This window comes from Lepidothrix coronata, unplaced genomic scaffold (assembly GCF_001604755.1).
Source record: "Lepidothrix coronata isolate B3197 unplaced genomic scaffold, Lepidothrix_coronata-1.0 Scaffold225, whole genome shotgun sequence".
Classification (NCBI taxonomy): Eukaryota; Metazoa; Chordata; class Aves; order Passeriformes; family Pipridae; genus Lepidothrix; species Lepidothrix coronata.
Genome location: NW_016690405.1, coordinates 648,571 through 672,555, shown reverse-complemented (window position 1 = coordinate 672,555; position 23,985 = coordinate 648,571). Strand labels below are relative to the sequence as shown.

Below are 23,985 nucleotides of genomic sequence, written 5' to 3'. Positions count from 1 at the left end.
GGGTGGTTATGAAAAGATTCCATAGTGTATGAATGACATCTACCAGCACTTTTACAGCCTATATGCTAAAAGGATGTCATCATAAAGTTAGACCTAAGAATAGGATTAGGTAAAGCAAGAAAAAGTGTTTGAAAGTAATGATAGAATATTTTTGAAATACATTAAGTAAAACAGCTGATAGGAAGAAGATTCCTTTAATTTAAATATTGCCTGTAAGAAAAAGTGTTCCATCAACACTTGCACAGCAGAAGGTAAGAGCGATTCATCTTTTAATTGGCCTAATTGTGAGATACATAACAAGGAAACAAATAGGTTGTACAAATAAAAAGCAATCCACATTTTAATAGTGTCAGGGAATTTTTTTGGTTGGTAGTAGGAAGGAATAATTGTATAATGACTTGGCATGATACAGTCAGAAAGGAAAAATAATGATAGGATTGACCAACTCTTTGATATGACTGTTTGCCAAATAACCCCTAGAGCCCAAAATCTTGTTTAAGTAAGCAATAGGAATTTATCAACAGGACATGATTTCTTTGCTTACAGTTTTAAAACTAACACCATAAGCCCAAATGCTCCTTTCCTTTCTTTCCTCAAGCCATTTTTCAGGTTCTTCTGCAGCTTTCTCCATTTCTATGTCTTCTCCTCTGGCTTCCCATACTCAGACACTATCAATGTAATTTTTTGTTAGTCTCCCTTGAGCAGCATCTCTCTACACAGCTCAGCTGCAATCACATCCCCATGCAGCCTCTGTTCTTATTTCTACTGTCTCCTTGAATCCAGAATTGCTCCCAGATCAGAATTTATACCGGTAGGTTTAAGGCAGATACATGCTGGCTTAGTCCTATGACCTGTGCTTTTCCTGTTTAATCTTGCTGAGTGCTCAGCTAGACAAAAACTAAGCCTAGGAAAAGGCTGAACTCTGGACAACTTCTGAAACTGTGGGTACAAGAAGGCTGGGTAAAGGACCATTTAAGCCTAAAGGGTATTGCATGGATGGATGTTCTGCTAAGGGATGCTTCATACTAAGGACTGGCTTTGAGCTTGAGTTTACACCTAATTCACAGTACAGATATAAACTAGGGAAGTCTGTAAGTGCATAGAAAACCATGACAGGGCTGCTTCTGGTCATCAATGTAATTAGCTTAAGAACAAAAGCATTAACTAACGTGATACCATTTTTAACAACGAAACAGCCTTTCAACGAAGACTAGGAAAATAATCTTAAATGTACATAAACACAAGCAAAATAAACCCCACAACCAACTGGAAGAAATTTTAACGGAATTCCATCAACTCTTTGGAATCCTCTTAAAACTACTTCATAACATACCTATTTTGTCTTTAGCAAATATTGGTTAATAAATTTTCAGTAAGTCAACTAGGATGGCATGCAGAATCTCTAAAGAGAATGAGAGCTCTACAAATGTGCAGTGGGGAGCAGTATTTCATGTAGGAGAATGTCAACAGCCAACCTGTGGTCAGAAGAGAGTATGGGAACCCTTTGGTGCATGTAACCACTGCCAGCACACAGGCCATACAACTTCTATAAGTGTGCTAAAACTGAGAATTTCAATCCCTTCAGAATATCGAGGTGACCTTTGAGCTGTACAAAATTATTAAACTAATGATTTTTAGCCATATAGGTACATCAGCAAAATAAAATACCTTACACACTCCAGGGTAAACTTTCAAACTGAACAGCTTTGGATGTGAGCCAGGAAATACCTCTATCTAGAGGTAGATTTTGTCAATACAGAGAAGAATAAAATATTGGGAAATCTTGAGTATTCTTCAGGAAATATCACCTGAGAGCACAAAATGTTATTCCATTTGGCTGCCAGGAAATACCACTTACTGATATATTGGCAGACTACCTTTTAGATGCCAAAAGATGAACTCACTGGGGGGGGTAGAGCAAGGAAGATTATTGAAGTCAGTTTCTATTAATTTTACCAAAACTAATATGTAAATGATAAAATAGCAGAAACTGAACCCACAATAACTCAGGTTATGATGAACAATAAAACCCCATCAGAACGATTACTTAGAGTTACAGAAGAATGTGTCTCTGATCCAATAAAATCAGAATTGGATTCAGCTTTGTGACTTATACCCCTAACTACCTGGAGAAAGAGATCATATCCACATTGTCTTCATCAACGATTTCTGATTCTTCAAAAAAAAATCCTCACTGGCATGTAGAATTTTTTCTTATTTTTCATAAACAACCCATAGGTAATTCCCAAATTTTAAATTTTTTTTGTTTTCTTTCAAGTCAAGTGAAATATGTACCTCCAATATAAGCACAAACAGTATCCTATGTATTTTTTTTATGCTATGCTCTGAACCAAGTGCAGTTTCCCTTATTAATCAAATGATGTGGAAAACTGGAGCCTTGTGTGAAGAAAATGGCAAAATTCTCAACCTGATTCAAGCACTCATTTTCCCTGTTTTAAATGGAAGAAAAAATATATACTGTTAATGAAGGAATAATTACCTTGTCTGATTTCAATAGTATCAGCTTAGCCAGAATAACATGGAAAAAGTAATAATTTTAAAGGTACTATTTATTACCAGCATGTAACATGCAAGATAACAGAAAGGGTGAGGTTTGAAGGGACCACAGCGGACTATCTAGTCCAACATCCATGGGGTGGGACTATGGACTTGATTTCGTTATCTTTTAGGTAAAACTCTACAGTATTTCTCCACAAGAAATGTTATTTAAAAAAACAGCCAATAGATGGGTTTCTAAAAAGTCAGCTATTGCTTTATCTGAATCAAGATATGGGAATTTGGTTTAAACAGACCAAAGTATTTATATATCTGATTATGACTTAAACACAAACTTCAGAATTTTCTGTAATTGGGATACTTGAACCATCACTTTTCTCCACTGAGGATACATGCTTGAAATGATGTGCATTTCCATTATTTATTTAATCTAATTTTTTACATAACATTTATCTTCTTTCAATCATAACAAATGAAGGAACCACAGCAGTGCAGTAAACATACTTGAAGCTGAAGATGGTAATATTAAAAATCCTATACTGATTTTAAGTGATATTGACATAGAACAGAAACAGCTTCTGCTACACAAATTATCAATTAAAAAAAAAAAGTTATTTAAAGTCTTTCTCCTTTAAAGATTTTAGAAACTTTTGATGAAACAAGTTCTGTTTCCCCTCATTTGGATGCAGACGTGAACTGAATCTATCTATCTATCTATCTATCTATCTATCTATCTATCTATCTATCTATCTATTTAGCTCAGGTTCAGATAAACAAATTATGACAATAACAAAAGGAAACCTATGTCGTAGTTGTTAAGAATAGTTTGCAACTACTTTACCTAATGTAGGGGTTCAACCTTGACAACATTTGTTATAACAGCTCCACTGAAATCAGAATAAGGATTTGATGGATTTAACTTGGATCTACTACTAAAATCCTGGGGTCTTTTTTTTTTTTAAAGGAGTTTAGCTGAAAATATTTTTTACAGAAAACCTTCTTTTGTGTTTATGATCACACTGCAGAGCAGGCCTGGATCAAGAAGGAAAAGTGAGTTGTTTGATTCTCAGTATTTTCCATGTTCTCCAGAAGTACTCAACAGTAACTGTTCAGGTGTGCTGGAGCTGCTGAACTACTCAGAAAGATGTGATGCAGGAAGGAGGAACAACCCCCATCCCACCATGTTTTTGGAGTTGTGCCTGCAAATAATGAGTGTCCTTAACAAAGAGCTATAAAAATGGTCACTCTGTCAATCCATCAGTCTTATAATCTTGGATATACAAATTCCACGCTGGAGCAACATAATACTCAGCCTAGGTCTAAGCTGTGGTTTAATCCTGACCCAATCTTGCCCATAGCTTTGATTTTTAACTGAACAAGTTCAGTGGAGGAAACTATCCCTGGGGTACTTATCTCCCAGGCAGGTGAGACAGTGAGAGTAGTTTAAACTACTCTGCAAAATGAGCAGCTGCAACGCTGTAGGAGCGGAGGTGACTGGTCAAACATCCCTTTGTGTTCAGCACACTTAAGAGAATTCACATTCAATGAACTTGGCCAGGAATTTATTAAAAAGTTTTATTTTTAAAACTTAAATAGTCACCAAAAAAATGGCTCAAGAAGCTGGTGATCGCGGGCAGTAAGAAAACGTCAGGTAGAAAGGGAATGTTGCAGGGGAATATGTGACTGCCTTCGCCCTTGTTAACATTGAGGCAATTCAGAAAGAGACTTCTGTGGGTTCCAAATTGCAATTCAAAATTCATTCACTTCTCTATCATAGTCCTCTGTTTGGACACACCCCTTTATAAAGCTGAAGAACATGGCACACAACAGCACTAAAGTGCTAGTTATCTATTAGATGCCATGTATCTTGATATATTCAAACAATGTACCTTGCAGAGCTTCTTAAAGAGATCTAGCAGGCAATTGCATTTGGCTTTCCTGGTCAGTGTGAATGTTAACTCTGAAAATGCACACTCTTGAAGAAAAAGGAAGCACAGACACCTACAGTTTTTCCTAAATGACACCATAAAAGTCCCTCTTTGCTGTACTATAGCACAGGTTAGTTCAGCTGCTCCCATGCTAGTGAAACAGGTAAAGAGATGCATTATACATTCATCTCTCTGTGTTTGAAAACATTAAAGCCTGTTTCCTGTAAAAAGATTTAATAATTTTCTTCTCAGTCTAATTTCTAAATTGCAATCACACATAATATTTACATTTTTTCTCAAATTATTTTATAAGCAAGGAAATAAAGAAGCTTATTGCAGAAACAGGGTTTAAATGAGCATCTCTCAGTCCCTTGTAGTGTGATCAAGTTTCCATAGCTGAAAATAACTGCCAATTTTCTCCTAAGATTAAGCTAGGAAGAGATGTAGGTGCTTCAGAAAAAACAGTGTGAACAGTGAATCAAACCCCATTTTGTCGGTGTGGGCGGATCTCTTTAGAAATATTTTAATTTCCAAGCAAAGCAAGGCAAAAAGTAGCTTTTATTTTTTTTTCTTTCTGTGTTTGCTCAGCACATTTCATTACATGTCTGCAATTTCTAAATCAAGTTTTATTCTTTCTAGGAAAAAAAAATAGCTCTTTTCATCTTTGATGGTCATGGAAATTAACAGCAGTTTCTACTACACCTATTTCCAAGACATATCCTATTGTCATTGAAAAGACTCAGTGGTGTCTGTGCTATTTTGATAGGGTTTATTAATACAATAATGGAAAAAAATATTTAAATTCTCCTTCTTCCTGGCCCATCATTGCTAGGTCTACTGTCATACTAGCCCAATGCTAGATTCAAAGAGAAATTCTTTGTTTTATCCTTAAAAGAAATTGAAACTCTTCCTCACCAGATTTCTCTGGAAGTTCTCACTTCTCAATAAAATATAACCTCTGTAAGCAGATATTAAAACATTTTTCAATCCGCCCAGAACACAACTTCAAATAGGGGAGGAAGAATCAGAAAATTATCTATTTTGTCAAATCACTTTCTATTTTAAGATCATTGATGGAAAAGTGAGGAGGTCAGGTAGATACTACCTATCCCTTTCAGTGAAGACAGACATTTACATTTGAGCATAACTTCTTTAAATTACTATTTGTTTGAAACACGTCAACGACATAAACTCTTCTGAAGTCAGAATAATAACCTTTTTATGAGGGGCATCTAAGGGCACATGCAGCATAATATATACAGACACTAATTACACTAATTTCTAATTGTGCCCCCAATACAGGCAACTTATGTGAATATGCGTGAGTAGCAATTTTTACTACTTATTAACATGAGACAGTAGAAATTAGATCACTAGTTTAAGAAAATGCTAAATGTAAGGAGTTAAGACAACTGTTCAATGGCTGGGATTCCATGGAAAAATGGCAAGAAAAGAAGGAAAGATTAGCATACTCTCATCAAAACAGCTATATTTAGTGCAGTAGCAAAAGCAACTCCTCTTTTTTCCCCCAAAATTTGCTTCACTAAAGGCCGTTCTCACAAAAAGAAAAGGGCAATTTTCTGTATCAGTGTGCATACACACAATACTTATTAAAATAACACTGCTTTAATTTCCCTACCATATTCATAGCATTTCCACAGCCTCCTGACCTTGACTCCAATCACAGCCAATTTGACTACATATCAAAGGAAACTGGCTTCTACAAGACCCTCTTTAATGTTGCCCAGCAATTCTCCTCCCAAGAGCTGAAAAGCTTCTTTCTTTGCTCTCTCTGACTCAGAGCTGTCAAAGCAGTAAGAGAATGTTCTTCACAAATCAATAAACAGGAAGATTTGATCTACTGTACTTCTAATAGCTACTGAATTCAGTCACTCACTGTTCCTTGTATATTAGGAGATAAGAATGGATTTAAATAAGAACACTTTGTGCCCTTAATGAGGAACAGCAGGGGGGAAAAGGCAATTGATAGTCATTGTTCCCAGCTGCTGAAGTTCAAATTTAAGTCTTGGTATTAACTGAGTTGAAAAAGCAGCGAAGGACAATTAGTTCTCTGGTGGAAAGTTCTGTAGTCTGAAATATTTTGAGAATGTAAAAATAAACAAGAAATGTGCTTATTTTTCACATTAAAGACAAAATAGGTAAGTGCAACATTGTTTGCATGCATTTACAGCTGTTACAAAGACTAAATTCAAATTTCTGGGTCATGGTAGGACTGTACAGTTCAGCAGATTTAAATCTGAGTGACTTTATACAATTCTCCTTTTAGTAAAAAAATATAAAAAATCCTAAAAACTAGCAGAATACACGTATTGTACCTTGACTGTTTTTTTTTTAATCTTCAGATGAAATAAGAGAGTAAAATGTAATATAAATTTAGGAAACATCTTAAAGCTCTGGGCACAGAGCTTCAGAAAACAGTAAGTAAAACAACTATCTCCTTGACTTAATATATCTACTGTGAAAAACCATCCATTGCTTCTTAGGCTTTTGTTTTATAATCCTAGATCAGTGCACTTCAGGCTTTGTGTATTTCTACGACCAGGGAAACAAAGTTAGGTCTTATGGTTTAAACCACAAAAACATTCAAATTTAGAGAGAATAAAACAGTTGCAAACCACCTGTAATTTGAAAAACAAACATCTTTAGGAAACAATTCTCTTATAAAATATTTCTTGGTTTGTTTTGGATAAAAGTCTGTCTGAGAGGCCTCACGTTTGACATCCCCACTGCTCCCATAAAAGCCATCACACAAGCTGGTGGGAGTTCTGCAAGGGCTTTCACGTCACTGTATGTTCCTCAGTTCTATTCACACATTATTGTTAGATATAAAATATTTTATGAAACTGATATGAGCTGAACATGAACTTGGCCTTTTAAAAGTACAAGAAACTGTTGTGCAGCCCTCCATCCTGGACCATTGTCTTAACAAAGCTTTCAAATTCTTGTCTTTCCAGACACATTAATTCCTCTTTAATATTGCTCTTTTTTAATGCAATTTTATCAGTATCAACTATTATTCTGCCAAATTCCTTGCAGAATTTCATAGTATACGAAGAAAGTAATTTTACAAATGTTTATGTTTAGCAACTATTTTTTTTCACAAAGCAGCACTGCACCAATTAAAAAGTATTCAATTTAAAATTTACATTAGCTTCAAATTCAGATAAATAAATAGCCATAGACATCCCTCACTAGATTCCACTCCAAGTGGGCTGTGGCTTGCCTAATCACTTCTCTATACTCTTGGACAGTGCTTCTATATTCCTTTCAGTTTACCTGTCCATGCTTCCACTTTCTGTATAGTCCCTACTACATATCTGAGTTTTGCAAAGAGCTCCTTGTTCATACATCCAGGACTCCTAGCATTTTTGCCTGACTTCCTGTTACTCAGGATGGACTAATTTTGAGCTTTTAGAAAGTGATCCTTCCGTATCAACCAACTTTCTTGGATCTCCCTTCCAAAGGTTTATCCTGTGGGATTCTTCCAAGCAGATTGCTGAAGAGGTTAAAATCTGCTCTCCTGAAGTCCAGGTTGTGGTCTCATGGTCACTGCAGCTAAGACTGCACATGACTTTCATCTCCCCAGAGAGCCTTTCCTTGTTTGTGAGTATGAGGTCCATCAGAGTATCTGTTTTCACTGGCTCCTCCATCAGTTATATCAGGAGGTTTCTGTCAATACTGTCCAGAAATTTAATGCATTGCTTACAACTTGCTGTGTTGTCTCTCCAGCAAATAACCAGGTTGGTCCCCCATGGGGACTTCTACTTGTATGTAAAAGGCCTCAACCAAGTGTTCTGCATGGTTGGGTGGCCTATAGCAGACACCCACATATTGGTCTGCTCTTTAATCCTCACCCACAAGTTCTCAATCAGCTCCTTTTCCAGTGCATCATTCCTAGTATAAAATTTTTCTGTATGTATCTTCTATAGAGCCCCATAAAATATACTCCTTAGAGCTGTGACTATGCAGACCTATAGATTCAGCAATTTCCCTTCTGCCTTCAGCATAAAGTTGAAACTATATGTATTTTTAGTTCTGTATTGTAAGCTGGGCAAAAGAGAAGCTAAAGTGTATAGGCTACCCTGAACCTCTGGTAGGCTATTGATCTTAAAATGAATCTAACTTTGATGCAGTTTGACATTTTCAAAGTCAGTAGGAGCTGGGTGCCTGCAACTAGGGAGAGAATGTGTTCTTTGGTAAGTAAAACTTCTAGTAAGGAGCTCAGCATGGCATATATTCTTCCCGAGATCAAATCTTACTTTTGAGATCAAGGCACCTGCATACTTGCACACCATAAAAGCTTTGAAATGCCTCCACATCAATATTTTTTTATTTTTTTTAACAACATTCTATCTTTCAGGACTGCTCATCGTCCATAAGACTTTTAGGTGGTATACTGTGATCATTTCTAGGCACCATAACCAAGAGGCACGTGGATCAACTGCAGAGAGCCAAGAATGATGGTGACCTACAACAAAGGGTTGAGTGAGCAATTGCAATTAAAACTGAGGAACAGAAGCCTTAGGAAATCAGGAAACAGACATCTGAAATGAGTCCTTTTCCTACTATGAACATAATAATTTCTGCTTTGTCAGTGTTATTAGATCTTATTTAATTGTGCTAAAACCACAGGGCACTTGGAGGGTTCTGGATGATAAGCTATGATAAACTTTTTATAATAAAATAATTCTACCATGTGCTTTCCTAGTTACTTACATTAAATAACATAAGTAGCCTGTATGTGAAGACACATGCTTTTCAATCATTCTTTCAGGAAATAGTGAAAACTATGAGAAACCAATATTTAGGGGAGGTACAGAAGAGGATTTACAAATCCCAGTTTTTCACCTCTCATTCCAAGTGTTCTTGTACCAATTTTAGGGAAAATATTAGTTCCCAAATGAGGATTACTGGAAAGGGAGGGGAGATGGGATACATTCTAATACAAATTATTCCTAAAACTGAAGATATGTACTATTTCACACATAAAGTTCATAATGTTTCCAGAATTGTTAAATGCCATTAGCAGCTTATACTGATATTTTCTATAATCTAAACTGATCATGGTCTCTTCCACTGAAGGCAATGGAAACACAGTTGATTTGATAGAATCTTCCACCTTTTTCCTCCCTCTTTCCTTCTTAATGCCCACACAGTCTATGCACGCTCTACATACAGATAATTCATTAACCATTTTAAATCAAGAAGGTTTCAGCAACTTAAAAAAGGAAAAAAGTTGTAAGATACACTACCTCAAAACATCAAATGTAAAATAACTCAATTCTACGCTTTCCGTTACTGCAAAAAATTCACACTTCCCCTCTCTCATTTCTACCTCAAGTGAGTTTCAAGGTATGCAATCTTATTTCTTCCATTACATTTGTACCAAGTAGCATCCTACTCTGCAGGAATCTTACTGGTTTCACTGACACTATTCAAGGCAAAAGCTACTGTTTTGCATGTGTGGAGGCATCTGGATTGTGACAGGAAACAATAGAAAAGATCAGGTGTAGTGAGAAATCTTCACAAAAGATGTTCTAGGTATTGAATTTTCTCAGTCAAATGCTTATAGAAACACAACTTGCTGCAGGGCAGAACAGGGCATTGATCTGCAAAACCTGTCTTGAGGTCATCACTTAAGAAAAACGTGGTACATTTAGATTTCGGGTCTGTAACATGAGAGCACATTCACACTCTTGTGAGGGTTCTTAAAATAGTACCTAGGTATCTCAGAGGTAGAGAAAAGTTTTGCAGGGCTACATTGGCATTGCCCTCACCCTTCCCCTGCATTTTTCCTACAGAGTGTCTGTTGTCTGACTACTTTGTTATTCTCAATCTAAGTATATATTTAGACATTCTGTAATAGGAAAAGAATGAACCATTAATTATGATTCTATTGTTGCTGAAACATTAGTCTTTTTAGGCTCTAACCTACCCTAATATGATTGTTTAATAAATGTGTTTCTTTTAGGCATTGTCTCTGACATAAAGACATAAAAAAATGACACCTTGCTGTGGCCTTTTTTATTTCTTTTGCTAGAGAAGACTGTAATTTCTCTTCATTATGGTTTTTATACTTTGAAATAGAACTGACTCCTTTCTATTCACTTTAAAAATATTTCTAAACAATATAAAATAAATTCTTCTTTTTTGTACTTAGTATGAAAATGCTCTTATTAATGTTTCATAATCCATCCCTAAGGTAAAGCCCTAGTGTCTCTTAACAAGATTTTATGGTTATTTTGATTTCCCTCCCCTCTTTATCATTTTTTCCTCTCATTAAACTAATAAAAAATAATAAATTCATGATGCATTGAAAATACCATTTGTTTCTGAAAGGTCAGGTATTATACACCAGTTTTGTGCCAAGGAAAATGGATCTTTAGTGACTTAGGGAACTGTAAGTAGAATGTCATGCAAGGAATGTTTTATTTTATGTCTGCCCTCGAACATATGCCTATGTAATAATGCTGTATTGGCTGAGCATCACCAGTGAAGATTATTCTTTTATAGTTCTAGTTACATTCCCTCTCTTTCATTGATCTTTCATTATATTAGTTTTATTGCTCCTTTTCCCCAGATTTGTGAATCTCCAGTGCCGTTAGTAGCATTATTTTTGGGAATAGCTGCTCATGACTGCAAGTAAGAACCTCATAGCCTGGACCTGTATTTTATGCAGGTTACTTAGAAGAGAAACAGAGGCTTCAGTCAGTATTGTCTTTACTCAGCACTGCTTTTAGCTGATTACGATTTCAAAGTTTTTCTCTTCTCCATCTTCAGCTCTGACTGAAGACAGTGAAAACACCAGTTTGCCCTCTGACTCCTCTGGGGTTATCATCCCATCAGTACTAAAGAGGCTTTGATTTTCAGTCCTGTCTTTTCCACCATTTTCGGGTTGTCTTCTTAATTTGTTGTTCAGCATCTTCATTCACTTTTATAATTTCAATTCACACTTCAAAACCCGTGTCACTACCCCAAATGCAGTGAAAATACATTTTCTCATACATATGTAGTAAACCTCTCAATTTTATTCAATGATGTTTATAAATAAGAGCCGAAGAATTGCTTGGACTAAGTATGCTGCTACATGTGGAATGACATGCAAAAATATACAGGGCAGACTCTGTGAGGTTTATCTGTCCTAACTCAGGAGTCATAAGGTGAAACATATAAAAGCCTTCTTCTATCAGAAATTAAGAGAAATATGCATCTCCTGAGACAATTACACTCATACTAAGACATAAACCCCAGAATAATCCTCTAAATATGTGTATAAATTTTACTCTTATAAAGCTTAATTTTCCTAAGTGAGTTTGCATGCCAAGGAGGAGGATGTCTTTGAAAGACTGACAGAAGGAACGCATGAAAGAAGAGGGCTACAGGAAGGCATAGGACAAGGTGGAAGGCAAGACAAAAATATTCTTTACAGGGGTGCACTCTAGGGTAATAATGCAAAAGGATTCTACATGCAGCATCCATTGTATTAATCCTGTATCTCTTCTCTTTCATATTTTCTGCTCTTTCTTTCTTTTTCTCTTCGAGTGTTACACCACAAGTGACAAATTTTTTCACTCTAAATAATCCTTAGTCCTAAAACTTCCCCAAATAGGTTACCTCTTTGGTTTTCTTTTTAGCTGTACAGGGTGAAACAAGATGATGTCAATAGGGACAGTTTTATTACAGTGTGGTCTATTCCCATTATTTGTTTATTTCATCCATATTCTTACATCTGGAAATTCCAACAGTATAATACTCTACTTCAAGTTGATTAAAACTATTTGCTCAATCAAGTGCTGACACAGCACAAAAAGAAAAGCTTCATCTCATGAGATTACTTACTGCATGGATTAAACAAACATTTATTTATTGTTCTTGCCCAATTAACCTTTAGAAGATGGCCTCTCAGTCTCAATGACTTCTGCAGAATGTTCTATATCCCAGCAGCTGCTCAAGCTTGGGGGCAACCACACGATCAGTGCTTAATGCTCCTTGTTATCTGAAACTTCTTTATATACCACTACAGATCTTGACTTTGCACAAAAGCCTCTTTTTCTCCCTGGGGAAGACATGCATATAGCACAGTGGAAGATAATAAAATTACTCTAGGCGAATAACTGTTCAAATGGAAACAATTGCTGATAGGGTTGATACTACGCTGATTGAAAATAATGGCAAAACTCCTATAACAGTATAATATGACTTGTGAGAGGAGCTGCCTTCATCCTGCAGCTGGTCAAAATCTATGTATTTATGCTTTTCTAATCTGTGAGTTAAATTCAACTGGCATGAAAGCAAAACTCAAGTCATATATAGCCCATATTGCTAAACCACAATGTTAAAAACCTCTAATTTAAATCAGAAGATACATTCTCTGATTTCCACAGTTCAATCTATTTGAGAAGAAAAGGTACTACTAATAAACAAATAAATTAATGCTATAGCACATTTTTACAGGGAATGTAAAATTGTATATACTGGAGGTTGAGAGCTATACTGGCATGAAGGATCAGAGAGTATGCATGAATTCAAGAAAACCATCACTTCATGTATGTCAAAAAACCCCATTATCATATAGTGAATTTGGTAAGTGCCACAGATTTTATTCAAGTAATTGCAGTAACATTATATGCAGTTTTCATCTTAAATATGTTTTCATTAGCCCTCTCTTTGCAAAGCTGAATATCCTATTTACCACTGTCAATCTCATAAGGTCTCAGATGAATTTCAGATCTTTGAAAATGGCTTTGTTCAAACCCCAGATTTATCCATTTCACAGATTCAGATCTTGCCCTGAGTAGAAAGGGAGGGCTCTTCCTTCCCAGGGGAACAAAGTTCCAAACTGCACCCCTGCAGGAGGGGGTATAATTAAAGCTAAGAAATTTTGTGTTTCCAGGAAAACTGTGACTGGTCTGCACCGACTATTGCCATTTCAAAGACTTCTTGGTGCAAACACTAAACACACTTTTTTTTGCCTATCAGTTCAAAAATAAATGCAACAAACTCATGCATAAATATCATGGTAGAGTTCTAAAAATGTATTTATCATCACCTTAAAACATGAAAAATGACCTTTCACCTCCAGAAAATACATCACATTTTGAAAAATGCTTTAGTTGTTTATTATCAAATGCCATAAAAACCTCTCTTACATTTGCCACCTTATTTTCACAGCTATCTGTATTTTATCTTTTTTTTTTTTTTCACAAGTAAATAATTTATTTCTCCTTAGGCTTGCCTTATTACTCATCTATTTCTAAGAGCAGAGAATTGAGAAATTCTAAGAATAGAAGAAATCTTGGAGAATTAAGATAGTAAGAAAGATGGAGATCCTGAAATGAAGTGCCACTGAAGGGGAATGCAATTCAAGTTTGTGAAATAAGGAGTAAGAATAAGGGAGAAACAAAGACAAGATTTTCAACACAGTTTGAAGTCAGCCAAGAAACCTGAATTTGCAGAATCTGTATAGCAGCACCACATAATACAGTGATAGGTAGTTTAATTGGCAGTTACAAAACTTTAATTTACTAAGTCAGAAACCCTTTCTGAATGTCTAACTTACAAGCTATTGTTATCACAGTGACAATTTGACATGCGGCCTTCAAGCTAGGCAAATAAAGGAAAGAAATTAGCATTCTCTTGGAAAAAAAATCTATTTATGAAAGAATTAACTATGAAGAATTTGCTCAAGAAAGGACTCCACAAGACAAAACCCAACACATTCTCATAACATAAAACTTAAGAGTGATCTCTATGGACAGTTATCATTATTTCTAAGAAATGCCTTTAAAAAGCAGTGAAAGTGCATCTTAAAACTCTGGGTACAATTTAAGAAACAAGGATGGACTTGATTCCTTCCGTAAAACTTACACTGCAGCTTCCATTTGCTTGAATGCTACAAGATCAGATGACGTATTTTTATACAAAATTTCATCAAGACTGCTGAGATTGAAATTTATTATCAGGGTTTATAGAAAGTAAAAAACCCACCCAAAACTACACCATCAGTATATGATAGGGGCAGGTCCCTTGTGGCATTGGCTCTGTCAGACATGGGGAAAGCTTCTGGCAGCTTCTCACAGACGATGGAGTGAGTGACCTCTTTTTGTCCTTTTCCTGACCCACGAGCCATTATAATACCCATTGCATTTTCTCTCCCCTGTCCAGCAGGGGAGGGGAGGGACAGAGCAGCTTTAGGGGGCACCTGTCATCCAGCCAGGGTCAACCACCAGAATACCTCGGGAGGGCTAGGATTGCGAAAGAAATCTGAAGGCAGAAGTAAATTTATGTAAGCTTTTTGACAAGTTATGTCAAATAAAAATAATGAGATCATTTGTAAAAAGCAAATGAAACCACGCTTGTTCAATACACTATTTGCTGCAATGAATTTAGATATTTGAATGAGACATGCAGAGGAATTTAAAGCTTCACTGAGTCTTGTGTAGCTTTATTTAAAAATTATTAATCTACAACCAGAAGTTTACAAATGTAAAATACAAAGATTTGACTGGGGGATTTTTTGTTCATTATTACTTTTTTAACTTAATGAAAAATCCCATGGAAAAAAATTGTGGATGTAGAGTCATTTAACTCTGAAACCTTTCCATCCTAGTGTGTTAGCTATTCTCTGTCCAATCTGAATCAATGTCAGTCCTCATTTTTACTACTATGTAGCTGAAATTTTGGTTCTGTTATATACACATGACCATACAATTGGCATTTTTGTTAGTCCGTTTATTGTTTTACTCATTTTATTTGCCTATTAATATAATTTAGTTACATAATTTGATTTTGTTATGGCTATTTATATTTATTTTCTAAAAAAAGAGTAAAACCTCTCTGTAGGAAGGTTTTTCTTTTTCCCTTCTCTTCCTCTCATTAAAACTCACTCTCAGCAGACCCTATTATGTCTTGTCTTTTCTACGCTGATAGTCTTTTCACAATCTCCATCCCCCACAGTCTCAGGAAAGAAACAGAAGTCTTAACCAACCAGACCTAAGACAGAAGCCATTATTTAGACAGTCTATTCAGTCAGTAACTCCACTGTACAGTAAGATTCCTCTGAACAAACAAGTGCTTTGATTACATACTGCTGGAATAGCAATGCTGGCCCACAGTTATCTGTCCGTAACTGCTTTCTGGCTGCAGAAGCCAGATTCCACTCTGATGATCTGTTATTGCTTTTGACTGGGTAATTTTTATCCTCTGGAGTTGCCAGCAGTAGCAGACATGAGGCTGTAAGGTAGCGACAAATCCCAAAGTAACTTTCAAAACTACAGTTTGAGAAACCAGTAGAAGAGTTGTTGAATTGACCAGGGTGCAGTGAGACTGAAAGCACTTGAATTTCCAAGCCTACACGTATTTTAGAAAAGAACATCCACAGTGAAACTGGGGTTGCATTTGATTTTGAAATACATGTCCTTGTAGGCATTTCCCCAAGGAAATACACTCTATCAGTGTGTTTCTAGTTCAGCTGCCTATACCATTACACTGTCTTATTATATAGCATCTGTCCTGTACAAGGGAAAACAATCATGACAATCAGGGAGGAAAAAGGAGAAAAAAACAACAGCTGAGAAACCAGGAATACAGCTCTTGTACCGTTAATGTTCATCATATAGAGAATAACTGGCAGGAATATGTATCTGAAGGGTGGAAAATTTGGTAAAGTAAAAATACAACTTCATAGGCTCACACAAGCAAAATGTACTGATTTCATCATAGTTCAGTTTCTTTTGAAAGGTAAATCTGCAAATCAGTGCACATAATGTTTAACAAAGCGGCAAATCCTTTCTGCTGTGACTCCCACTTCCAACGCCAACAAGAAGTTCCCTCACCTCTCATTTTCCTCCTCCTCCTCACTACTGTCCATTTCCTATTAGATTCTGCTTGGGCTCCTGTTGTTTCCTTCATACCAACACATTCTCCATGTTTTAAGTCATTCTTCAGAGTCTAAGTGTTCTTCAATTTTTTTTCTTGTCCTGCCTTCTATGTTTTCTTCCTTTCTTACCCAGCAGTCATCCTCCCATCCCTGGAAACCTTTAAGGTCAGGTTGGATGGGGCTCTGAGCAACCACATCTAGTGGAAGATGCTGCTACTCATTGCAGGGGGGTTGGAGCAGAGGACCTTTGAAGGACCTTTCCAACCCAAAACCATGATTTCTATGATTCTATAGCCTCCAGATCTTAAAAATGCACTGCCTGCACTGCCTCATAGCAAGATTGTCCCCCACCTTCTTTAAAGTGTGGCCATGATGGCAACTTAAAGGTTAAGATTCTTAAAAAATTTACTTTTCTGCCCACTCCAGTTCACCATTCTGTTCAAACAGAAAAATTATCCTGGTTTCTCTATCACTTAGAAATAAAAATCATAAGAACTTGTGATTTTTTTGCGGCAATCTGAAATACTTTCCATGAAACTGGTAAAACCTTCAAAGTCTATAGAGAGGTACTTGTCGGATTTAAATTCATTTGACAGGTTTTTTTCCCACCCAACCATCTGTGTGTCTGTTGTGATAGCCTAGTACTGCAGGAATAAATTATATACCTGCTTGTCAGCTCTCAAACATATTTTTGTTTCCCATGTTGTCAGCAAATCTGATTTGATATGTATGTGTAAACATATGTGGACGAGTATACATGTACAACAACCTCTTTCCCTCCAAAATCATCCCACAACTTTAATTTATCTCTTACTCACCAATATGCTGCACTTTTTAGATATTATTCTGTACTTAAGCAGAGCATATTTTTTGTAGTTTTCTATGTATAGTTAGAATAATTTAAGTTTAGCTGTGTTTGCTTCAATAATAATACCAGAAACTCCAAATCATTCTTGTCAAGTTATTTTCTAACTAGTAAAAATCTGAACTGTATGAAGATCTCTGGAGGACTTCTGGAATATAATGGATGGAATACCACATTTTTAAAGCGATCAGGGGCTTTTATTGTGTTTGTTTTTCACATCCCACTGCACAAGGTTTAAGGAGGCACAAAGAAATTCACTCCCAGAGAACCAATTCACTCCAGGACCAATATTTCACCTGGCTCTGATCCACTACAGGTTCAGCATCATTGACTTTACACTTTTACAGTACAGTCATGACTACATCCACTAAAGCTACAGAAGTGAGGTATATGCAGAGTTATAATGGTTCATTTGTGACTGCATTATGGTTCAAAACAGACTCAATAATACTGGAAATGTGAGGAACACCTTCAAAGTTAAGTTAGGCTGACAAAAATGTAATTTTAATATAACCCTTTCTTCCCTAGTCTTAGAAATTTTAAACGAAACCTTGGACTTGTTCAAACATTGTTCCCTTGAGGAAACGCATTACTAATCTCGACTCCTACATCACAAAAACCATTTTGCCTGCCAGTTTTCTGTCACTTTTACGAGCTCTTGGAATTGTTTAACAATAGAAGTTGAATTTTCTTATTAATTGGGAAACTGTTCACCAACTCCTATGCTGGCAGCTAACATTTCTTCCCTAATAGGTGCATATTATAGTATGCTAAAGTACTTATACTCAAAATGTTCTTGCTGTAATCTTTAAGACTTCTACCATGTATATCATAAATGCAGATTCAATGAGCCTTTTACATGTTTCCTTTTGTTACCAGCATATGTTAATTAGAGAATATCAGGAACAGTGGAAGTCATGTTCTAAAAGTTGCATTTCCGACACTATGAACTTATTTTTGGTATACCAAAGGCTTCTCATCCTAAGATCTTATGAAGTCTGCAGTCAGACTATGACCTTAGAAGTAAAGAATGAGTAAATGTATATTCAGTTAAATGTTAAACTGTGAGAATTAATAATATTGGACGGAGTAGCAGGAAGCACAGAGAAAAGATCAGAAGACCTTTTATAAATCAGGTTGTACAAATTTGTAAACCCAAGGCACATTTTTGAGTAATCAGACTTGAATACTATTCATTATTTTAAAGGCAAAGCAAAATGCACATCGTAATTAACTGTAACTGAGCACCTGCTTCATACTTGACAGAAAGGCAAAGTTCTTTGACTTCAGCCATGCTTCGAAGCTATAGAGTACCCTGCACATTTGGTGCCTCTTGTGAATCCCGACCTTCCTGAAATTCAACAGTATGTTAACACTGAAGTTTAACAAATGTTAAACTGGGCATCTCCCTTTGTCTTCAAGAACTGGTCATATGGCTGAAATGTAATTGGCCATGGAGGCCATTAAAAGAAACACTTCCAAAAGAGCTACAAGATATGCTTTATAACAATAATTAATCATGAATGACTGTGAAATTACTTAGGATAAACGTTCTTGATAGGATGGTAAAGAAGAAATGTACCTTGGAATAAGACTGCAGAAGACATTATCATTATATCTAGACATTCTATACCAATCAGCTAATGCAAAACATTTGAATGTGAACTCTTTGTTAGGGCAAACAGCCTTTAAAAAAAGTGCATACAGTTTTGAGAAGGAGCACAGTTGTCACCAGTTTCTGGATTTGTAATTTTATAGCTCCAACAGTCTGCAGACATTACATCAGCTATCAAAGACACTGAAACTACAGCAACTGTCCCAACAGCAGCACCACCCATCTTAGAAGATGGCCAAGTGCGTTGAGATCATAATGATCTTGTTCATTATTTCAGACTTTCTTCTGAACCAGTTATTTTAGTTCATTTAGAAGCACTTCCTACCATTGGGAAAAATGGCTCATGAGTTCATAAACCTAATGTCCTACTCAACTTTCTGATTTATGTATTACACTCCGTCTTCATGGAAATTTGCACTCTTACTGTTTACTTCACTGAAAAATTTAAGAATACATAGAAATGAAACTCCACTTCAAATAAGCTACTGTACCACAAATAAAACATTATGGAATAAACTAAGATAGAAAGGTACCTCAAGGAAGGTAAGCAGACAGGATTGTGTGCTCTGTCTCAAAGAATAACTGGGCAGATATGACACTGGAAAGACATGAAGTCCACTTCTATTTAATTGTATAGATCACATAATTCTGTAGAGACAGTGCACTGCAGACAGAAATATGAAGGAACTCTAATGAATAATGCTCAAATGAAAAGAATTGATGAAAATGTCCAGCTGCACTAAAAAGACATGAAGTCACCATTTATGCAACGGATGCATGTAATAGGTGTTGGGAAGGAAAAGAAAATTGTTATGAACAGACTCTTTGGCAAAGTATCAATAGAATTAATTTTTGAGTTGTAAGGGAAATGTAGGGCAGTGGAAATAATTTCAAGTGGTGGAAAGCACATCCTATTGGAAATTTTGATTGCTGTCGCTGGAAGATTGTGATCATTGGTTCAGAAACTGAAAACAAGTTGAAACTAATTCTAATTTATATATGATGTCTATTAGAACATATATATTATGTATTTGTGCTTCAGGTAGATGCAGCCCAACTGTGAAAAGAAATGGTTAACCTTTTCTCACGATGTTGGGTCATGAGACAAGGTGGATGCACAGTATGGGGTTTCATTTGAACAGTTGCACATTCTCCTTTAAGGGTGTGCACTGCTCCAGCCTCTCCTTGTTTCTCCACATCTCTCAATGCAGAGGGGGGAACCAGAGAGACCCAACATGCTGTGCTGGAAATTTGCAGGTGCCTATGAAAGGCTACAAAAGGATTAAAGTGCCTCTGGCTCCTGCTTCCCTCACTGGACCTGCTCCCTCACTTCTTACATCTCTGACAGCACAGAATCTTGCAGATCCAGAACTCAAACAGCTTTCCCTGTGCACCATAACCCACTCCAACACTTGAAAAGTCTTGCAAGTGGTAGTTTTGCAGCACCACAAGCCAGCATTGATACGACATTGAAAAAGGGACAACGGCTGATGTGGGATAAAAACAAACCAATCCCAACACACATGAGAAGAGAAGAATACTTCTTCAGTCACCATTTATAGGCGGAGTTTTCAGAAGTCCAATCCTGTTACAAAATCCATAAACCAGAATAAATATTTAGGAGAAAAAAACCCCTTCTGCTGCTTTCAAAAGGCCAGTAGAAACCTAGCAAAAACTTAAATACAATATGGGTTTTATTTTTAATTATTATTATGATCTGTTATTTAAGATCCTCATACAGAAAGAGTTATAAATTGTAAGGACTATCCCAATAAATTTTCAATTAAATGACTAAATTAATGTAGAGAAATTTAATTAAAGCTGCACTGGTTTTTACAAATGCAGTTAATTAAGCTGCTATCTAAAATTAAATCTCAACCAAACCCCTTTTAAATTTCTGCAGCTCATCAGATACAGATATAATTAAAATTCTAGAAGTTCACCTATGCATCTGAATATTCAAAAAAAAAAAAATAAAACCCACAACCAAAACCTGCTGAAGTAGTTTGAGAGGCTGCTGCTTTAATGGGATTTATACAGTCCTCAGAGTGGGAGGATAGCACACAGAAACCCCTCAGAAACAAATCTAGGTTTTCAAATCTGCATAGACTTTTTCATGTAGTGTAACAGGCCAAGAACCTTTGAAGATTTTCCACAAGTGAAGGGTAGCAGATTGACATGACCAGGAAACAGGGAGATAAATCCTGCTGACTTCACGTGTCCCTTCCTTTGAAGTGGGCAGGACCTGCATAGGTAAGGCATGCAGCACTTGCACTTATACCCAGGAACAGATGTGGGCATCCTATCAGAGGGAAAAATTGCTTTTTCATAACTGTGTATGTCTGATCTTCTGGTGGCCTAAATGATCCCTCTTTCTTTCCTGATCTTCTACTGACTGATTTTTATCTTGGTCAGGCTCAAGCTGGTCTGTTTTGTTGGTCAGATAAATGCAGATCAATTTTCCCAGGTGAGAGTGACTCAAAAATCACCTTTGTTTTACATAAAAAATAAACACTTAACATAAACATTTTAGGTATTGGCTGATCCAGAGAAACAGATGTCCAGATAGCTGAGAGGTCTATTACTGCACTGCTTAGGATCAGACAGCAGTCTCTGAAGAGTTACAGTTTTTGAGGAGGAAAAAAAAAATAATATTAACTGAAGTACAGTTCAAGACTAATATTTATTGCAAATGACACTGATTTCTTTATTAAAACAGGCATATGCTGTGGCAGAACAAATAATGACTAAACCAGTAGGGCATTCAGAACTCAAATTGGGAGCTGGTTATTTCAACAGCTCACTCCAAAAGCAGCAGCACTTTTGAGTACAGTCATGCAGTGCTCACATCCCACCCACATTACCACTACACAGGCAGGTCCTTCAGGACTTCTGAGAATATACAAAAAGTAAAATTATCCTCTGGTGTTAAAGACATAAAGTTGAAACACTCAAAAATGTACCAACATTTTCATGACAGGTATTTATTTTCTTCTCTGTCAGCAAAGCTAGGCAGAAGACAAAAATCGACCACATTGTTTTTGTAATATCGCAGACATTAAATCCTCTTTTGGGAAAAACATGGGTGGGAATCCTATGCCTAATGTCATGGAATTGAGGGTTCAGAACTGAAACCCAAAACCTTTATCTGAAAAGCTAAATTTAAGCAGGAAGATGATTCAAGATCTGGATATTTTTTTCCAATTTGTGGCACAGGCATGTCTGCGGATAAATAAGTAAACTCTTTAAAATACAAATTCACATAGATTTACAGACTTACACAGGGTTTAAACTTAACTTTTGAAGAACAAGGCACAATTGCCCTGTAGACTAAGAAAAAGGAAAAGTAAGAAAAAGGAAAAGAAAAAGCAACAAACCTCCAGAGTATGATAATAATACAATAAAATTTAAAGGGCCTATGCACTCCCTTTTGAAGACCCATCTCTCCTTGGAGGGAAAAAAATCATTAACTTTTTTTTTGTGTACAGAAAAAGAGTATGTTTCCTTTCTTGCATAGTAAAATCTGGAGAATGTACACAAATAACAAAAGTTAAAAATCCAGAGAAGCTTAAAGATTGAGCAACCTGTGATAATCTCTCTTTCTGCAGGCACTTGAATCACCCTCTCTTGCTTTGAGCTTGCAATGAAACAGGACCCTGACAAATTGCTATAATCTTCTTTAACCCTAATCACTATTTTAATAAAAAAAGGGTCGGTCATCCTGGAATTCGTACAACAGGCAACTGTCATTCTATTTGCTAAATACAGAGAGTATGCAGCTAACAGGTTGAAATGGTTCAAACTCTTATTATCTTCAGAATATTACATTCCAGCATTAATATTTGACAAGTAAAAGAAAAGAAAATTATGAGACAGTCTGCTTTTAGGAGCTTTAGAGGTCTGCTTAGACCATGGCTGTAGTTTTCACTAACTCCGATCTTAAGAGATTTCTTGGGATTTCTTGGTGGTGATTCATACAACTGCCATGACTAAAAGCCTCCCTCAACTTACACTGCACTTTTCCTATCTCTATCCCTTTCTTTTATTCTCCTTTTAGATTATAAATTTTCTGGCTGTGTTCTCTATTTGTTTGTTTAATGATTTTCTCCCTAGCCTTTTTTTTTAATAAATAGTGGTATGCTTGTCAGTGGCATGACAGTCAAGGAGAAGCTTATATGAAGAGGAAGAAAGGAAGCTTCAAGGAGAAAAAAAGAGCAATGAGAGAAACTTAAAAGAGCATCAAGGAGATTGTAGGCAGGGGAAGATTAAAGGAAAAAGCAGCAGACAACTGTGATTTTCAGCTATAAAGGATTCAGCAGCTGTCATTAAGAACCTGCAGCTCTGCTTGAGACATATTGATCACACTATTTCAATGTTTTCTGTGCAACTTGGAGAGCCGTCTGTTTACCTTAAATTATAGCAACACTCGGGATAATACTTATCTCTTACTTTTTTTTGAAGGGGGAAGACTGTCCTGTGTTTCTCTCTCTTTTCTTTTCCAGAAAGGGATGCTGAACTTCCAGTGTTTTGCTCACCTGGTCACCAACACAGAAGTATAAAAATACCCTTCTTGCTAAAGATGAGGATTTTCTTCTTCTTCTCTGTTTTGTTTTCTTTTTTTTTTTTTTAAGGAGAAACATTTTTACATACAGCTCCTTAATACTGTAGCCACTTCCTAGAATGAGTACTCCTGTAGGGCTCATGAAGGTAATGCAGAATATAGCATCTCTGTATTTACAAAGTACTGGAAGGTTGTAACCAATCCTGGTAAAATGGTAGAACTAATCCTGGTAAAATGGTAGAACATCATTAGATTGTTGACAACAGCAAGAAGGTTTGTTTCTAGGACTTCTAAACCATTTTGCACACAATATTCTTGTACTGATATACAAAGTATATTTTTTGAAAAAGCAAACACTTGTTTTGATAAATACTAAGGCAGTCCTTTTTCCACAGGTTTCACAGAATATTCCGAGTTGGAAGGGACCCATGAGGATCATCAAGTCCAACTCTTATCTTCCACCTGAACATGTCTCAGGATTAATTTTTCCAAAGTTATCTCACAGTTCCTAATCACATAGGTCTTTTTAAATACATTGTACTCTAAGATATAAATGTTAGAGGACAAAAATGCAGGAGGTAGGATGATTCATGTCTCCCA

At 36.2% G+C, this 23,985-nt stretch overlaps 1 protein-coding gene across 11 annotated transcripts in view; it reads right to left on the bottom strand.

Annotated features, from left to right (window-relative positions):
* DMD (dystrophin) overlaps nucleotides 1-23,985 on the bottom strand; it is a 799,860-nt gene that overhangs the window by 129,490 nt on the left and 646,385 nt on the right. The window lies entirely within an intron of this gene.